This window comes from Eschrichtius robustus, chromosome 5, assembly GCF_028021215.1.
Source record: "Eschrichtius robustus isolate mEscRob2 chromosome 5, mEscRob2.pri, whole genome shotgun sequence".
In the NCBI taxonomy this organism is placed as follows: domain Eukaryota; kingdom Metazoa; phylum Chordata; class Mammalia; order Artiodactyla; family Eschrichtiidae; genus Eschrichtius; species Eschrichtius robustus.
Window position 1 is genome coordinate 41,643,610 of NC_090828.1, and position 5,658 is coordinate 41,649,267.

The window sequence follows — 5,658 nt, forward strand, 5'->3', positions numbered from 1 at the left end:
TAGTCTATATTCAAAGTGTAGTGAACTAAGCTCCATCTTATAAAGGGAGGTATATTTTTTTAAATGGTGATGATTCTAAGAGTTCTAATCACAAGGAAAGTTTTCCATTTCTTCAATGAGATAATGGATGTTCATCAAATCTATTGTGGTAATCATTTCATGATGTGTGTAAAAGTCAAATCATTATACTGTACATCTTAAACTTATACAGTGTTATATGTCAATTATATCTGAATAAAACTGGAAGAAAAAATGGTGAGAATATGTACCAACCACCAGTACAATCAGTAAATTTGAGCACAGATATTTTAATAGTAGGTAAAATTCTGTTCTCACATAAAGTAAAACAAAAAAACCAAACAAAAACAAAAAAGGAAGCTGTAACTATACTGGAATGTTTAAAGTTATCATCAAGGTTTTGGTCAGTGTTCAAGGAAAAGTAACACTGTAATATTTTGAAGAGTGAAAATCAGTGGTAGTCACAAGAGTGAAATAAAATTAGATAATTAAAGCATTTCAAACGAGCTAAATGAACATAAAGAAATCAGAGTAGGGAAGAGTAGAACTTCATTGAAGGACATAAATGTAGGAAGATAGAAAAGATTAATTGGAAAATCTCACTGAGCTGCCAGAAACACAGATGTAAGTAAGAAATCAAGATTATATGAAAGAAACAACTATCATCAATTATACGTCAACATACTGGATAACCTAGAATAAATAGATAAGTTTCCAGAAACATACAACCTATCAAGAATGAATCTTGAAAAAAATTGAAAATCTGAATAGAACAATAACAAATAAGAAGATTCAATTAGTAATCAAAAACTTTCCAAGTAAGAGAAGTCCAGGACCATATAGTTTCACTGGTGAATTCTACCAAACATTTAAAGATGAATTAATACCAATCATTCTCAAACTCTTACAGAAAATTGAATAGGAGGGAATAATATCAAATACATTTTATGAAACCAGCATTACTCTGATACAAAAGCCATATAAGGACACTACAAAAAAGTATCTCTGAGGAATACAGATGCAAATATTCTCAACAAATTATTAGAAAAATGAGTTCAACAGCATATTAAAAGGATCATATACAATGATCAAGTGGGAGTCATCTTTGTGATGCAGGCTGGTTCAACACATGAAAATCAATGAATGTAATACATCACAATAATAGAAATGAATATAAAAAGCACATGATTATCTCAATGGATGAAGAAAAAACATTTGACAAAATTCAACATCTATTCATGATAAAAACCCTCATAATAAATTGGGCATAGAAAAAACATACTTCAACATAATAAAAGCCATATATGACAAGCCCAGATCTTCCATCATACTCAATGATGAGAGGTTTCAAGCTTTTCCTCTAAGATCAGGAACAAGACTAGGATGCCCACTCTCATCACTTTTATTCGCCATAGTATTAGAAGTCCCAGCCAGAACAAATGGCATCCAAATTGGAAAGGAAAAAGTAGAGCTGTCACTATTTGCAAATGACACAATTTTATATTTAGAAAGTCCTAGGAACAACAAAAGCTGTTTGAATTAATAAAGAAATTCAGTAAATTTTCAGGATACAAATCAACATAAAAAATTCAGTTGCATATCTCTACCTTAACAATGAAATATCTGAAAGCAAGATTAACAGAACAATCTCGTTTACAATACAATCAGAAAGAATAGAATACTTAGGGATAAATTTAATGGAAACGTATAAGACACTGATGGAAGAAACTGAAGATGCAAACAAATGGGAAAATATCCCACATTCTTGGATTGAAAGAAGTAATATTGTTAAAATGTCTATACTACCCAAAATAATCTATAGAGCCAATGCAATCCCTATCAAAACTCCAATGGCATCTTTTACAGTTATAGAAAAAGCAATCCTAAAATTCACAGGGAACCACAAAAGACCCTGAATAGCCAATGCATTCCCTAGAAAGAAGAACAAAGCTGGAGGCATTACACTTCTTGATTTCAAAGTATATTACAAAGATACCATAATCAAAACCCTAGGGTACTGGCATAAAAACAGACACATATACGAATGGAACAGAATTGAGAGCCCAGAACTAAACCCATGCATTTATGGTCAACTAATATTTTATAAAGGGAGCCAAAAATACTCACACATATCTGATAAGTGATTGATATCCAAAATATATAAGGAACTCACAGAACTCAATAGCAAAAAAAAAAAAAAAAAAAAAAAAAAAAAAATCCAATTAAAAACTGGGCAAGGAACCTGAATGGATATTTTTCCAAAGAAGATATGTAGATGGCCAACAAATACGTGAAAAGGTGCTCAACATCACTAATCATTAGGGAAATGAAAATCAAAACCACAATGAGATATCACTTCACGCTTGCTAGGATGTTTAACATCAAAACATAAGAAATAATAAATGCTGGTGAAGATTAGGAGAAAATAAATCCTGTACATTTGCACACTGTTGGTGGGAATGTAAACTGGTATAAACGCTCTGGAAAACAGTAAGATGTTCCTCAAAATATTAAAAATCGAACTACCATATGATCCAGAAATTCCACTTATGGGTATTTTTCAAAGTAAATAAAATCACTATACCAAAGAGATATCTTCATCTCTATGTTTACTGCAGCACTATTTATTAATTGCCAGGACATGGAAACAACTTAAGTGTCAATTGATGGATGAATGAATAAAGAATATATATATATGAATGTTATTCAGCCATGGGAAAAAAGAAACCCTGTCATTTGTGCCAACATGAATGAATCTTGAGGACATTATGGTAAGTGAAATATGTCAGACAGAGAAAGACAAATACTGTATGCTCCCACTTATTTGTGGAATATTAAAAAAACCTAACTCATAGAAGTAGAGAACAGATAGATTAGTGGTTGCCAGGAGCATGGGGTGGATGATGGGATAGTTTGGTGAAGGTGATCAAGGGGTAAAAATTTCCAGCTATAAGGTGAATAAATTCAGGTAATGTAATGTATGGCACAGGGACTATAGTTAAGAATACTGTATTGTATATTTAAAAGTTGCTAAGAGAGTAGATTCTAAAAGTTCTTACAAAAAAAATTGTAGCTATTGAGATGATGTATGTGTTTACTAACCTTATCGTGGTAATCATTTAACAATATATACATATATCAAATCATTATGTTGCACACCTTGGACTTACTTATCACAAAGGTACATGTCAATTTTACATCAAAAAAGCTGTGGGGGGGGGGAACTAAAACTAGAAAAAGTAGGAGTAAATCTTTTTTTAGAATTTTTTATTTTAATTTATTTTTGGCTGCATTGGGTCTTCATTGCTGCGCACAGGCTTTCCCTAGTTGCGGCGAGCAGGGGCTACTCTTTGTTGTGGTGGACGGGCTTCTCACTGCGGTGGCTTCTCTTGTTGCGGAGCATGGGCTCTAGGCACGTGGGCTTCAGTAGTTGTGGCACCGTGGGCTCAGTAGTTGTGGCTCACGGGCTCTAGAGTGCAGGCTTGGTAGTTGTGGCGTATGGGCTTAGTTGCTCCGTGGCATGTGGGATCTTCCCAGACCAGGGCTCGAATCCGTGTCCCCTGCATTGGCAGGTGGATTCTTAACCACTGTGCTACCAGGGAAGTCAGAGGTAAATCTTCATTACTTAAATTGGGCACTGATTTCTTAGGTGTATTACAAAAAGCATAAATGACACAAAATATGAGATAAATTAGACTTCATCAAAATTAAAAAAGTTTGTGATTGAATGACATCATAAAGAAAAGATCAGTTATGGATCAAGACAAAATATCTGAAATCCTACATCTGATAAGAATTTTATCAAGATTATATAAAGAACTCTTTCAATTCAAAAATAAAGAGAAATAACCCAATTTTAAAAATGGACAAGGATGTGAATAGACATTTCTCCAAAGAAGACACAGAAATAACCAATCAGCACATAAAATAATGTTCAATGTCATCAGTAATTAGTAAGTGCAAAGCAAAACTATAATGAGATACTACTAGAATGGATAAAATTAAAAAGATAGATAATACCGGGCTTCCCTGGTGGCGCAGTGGTTGAGAATCTGCCTGCCAATGCAGAGGACACGGGTTCGAGCCCTGGTCTGGGAAGATCCCACATGCCGCAGAGCGACTGGGCCCGTGAGCCACAACTGCTGAGCCTGCGTGTCTGGAGTTTGTGCTCCACAGCGAGAGGCCACGATGGTGAGAGGCCCACGCACCGCAATGAGGAGTGGCCCCCGCTTGCCGCAACTAGAGAGGGCTCTTGCACAGAAACGAAGACCCAACACAGCCAAAAAAAAAAAAAAAAAAAGATAGATAATACCAAGTGTTAGAGATGAAGTGGAGAGAATGGATCCTTCATACATTGCTGTTGGAAATATAAAATGTTTAGTTGTTGTGGGAAACAGCTTGGGGCTTCTTCAAAAAAATCGGACATAGGAATCAGGCATTTGGAATGAATAACTCCTTATCAAGTAACATTTTTAATGGAACAGATGGAAGTGAAAATGTGACAGGATTGGACCTTTCAGATTTTCCAGAATTAGCAGACTGAAATAGAAGGGAAGGAAGTGGTAACCCAACTCCATTAACAAACCACTTGGCTGGAAGAGCTCCTTATGTTGGAATGGTAACAAAACCAGCAAATGAGCAATCCCAGGACTTCTCAATACACAACGAAGATTTTCCGGCGTTACCTGGTTCCAGTTATAAAGATCCAACATCAAGTAATGATGACAGTAAATCTAATTTGAATACATCTGGCAAGACAACTTCAAGTACAGATGGACCCAAATTCCCTGGAGATAAAAGTTCAACAACACAAAATAATAACCAGCAGAAAAAAGGGATCCGGGTGTTACCTGATGGTCGGGTTACTAACATTCTCCAAGGGATGGTGACAGACCAGTTTGGAATGATTGGCCTGTTAACATTTATCAGGGCAGCAGAGACAGACCCAGGAATGGTACATCTTGCATTAGGAAGCGACTTAACAACATTAGGCCTCAATCTGAACTCTCCTGAAAATCTCTACCCCAAATTTGCATCACCCTGGGCATCTTCACCTTGTCGACCTCAAGACATAGACTTCCATGTTCCATCTGAGTACTTAACGAACATTCACATTAGGGATAAGCTGGCTGCAATAAAACTTGGTCGATACGGAGAAGACCTTCTCTTCTATCTCTATTACATGAATGGAGGAGACGTATTTCAACTTTTAGCTGCAGTAGAGCTTTTTAACCGTGATTGGAGATACCACAAAGAAGAACGAGTATGGATTACCAGGGCACCAGGCATGGAGCCAACAATGAAAACCAATACATATGAGAGGGGAACATATTACTTCTTTGACTGTCTTAACTGGAGGAAAGTAGCTAAGGTATATTTTTTTCCATGTGCAAATGTGTAACTATAAATCTAGATTTTAAAAAGAAGTGTCCTCTTTTATCTGTTTATATGTACCAGTACACCCATTCCAATAATGTGCCAGATATTTGCTGAGTCTTTTAAAAGGTCTCCACCTCCTTGGCTTGATTTAAACTCTAGGAGAGTATCTGGAAACTGTTCATTTTACCTGTAGTTTAGGAAAATGATTGAATTTGGTAAGAAATTTTGTAATTTTTCACAAGCCTTGGTAACATTTGAAAT

General features: G+C 35.6%; 1 pseudogene; it reads left to right on the forward strand.

Annotated features, from left to right (window-relative positions):
- The first annotated feature begins 4,450 nt into the window (after window positions 1-4,450).
- LOC137764615 (CCR4-NOT transcription complex subunit 2 pseudogene) lies at window positions 4,451-5,419 on the forward strand (annotated as a pseudogene).
- The last annotated feature ends 239 nt before the right edge of the window (window positions 5,420-5,658 follow it).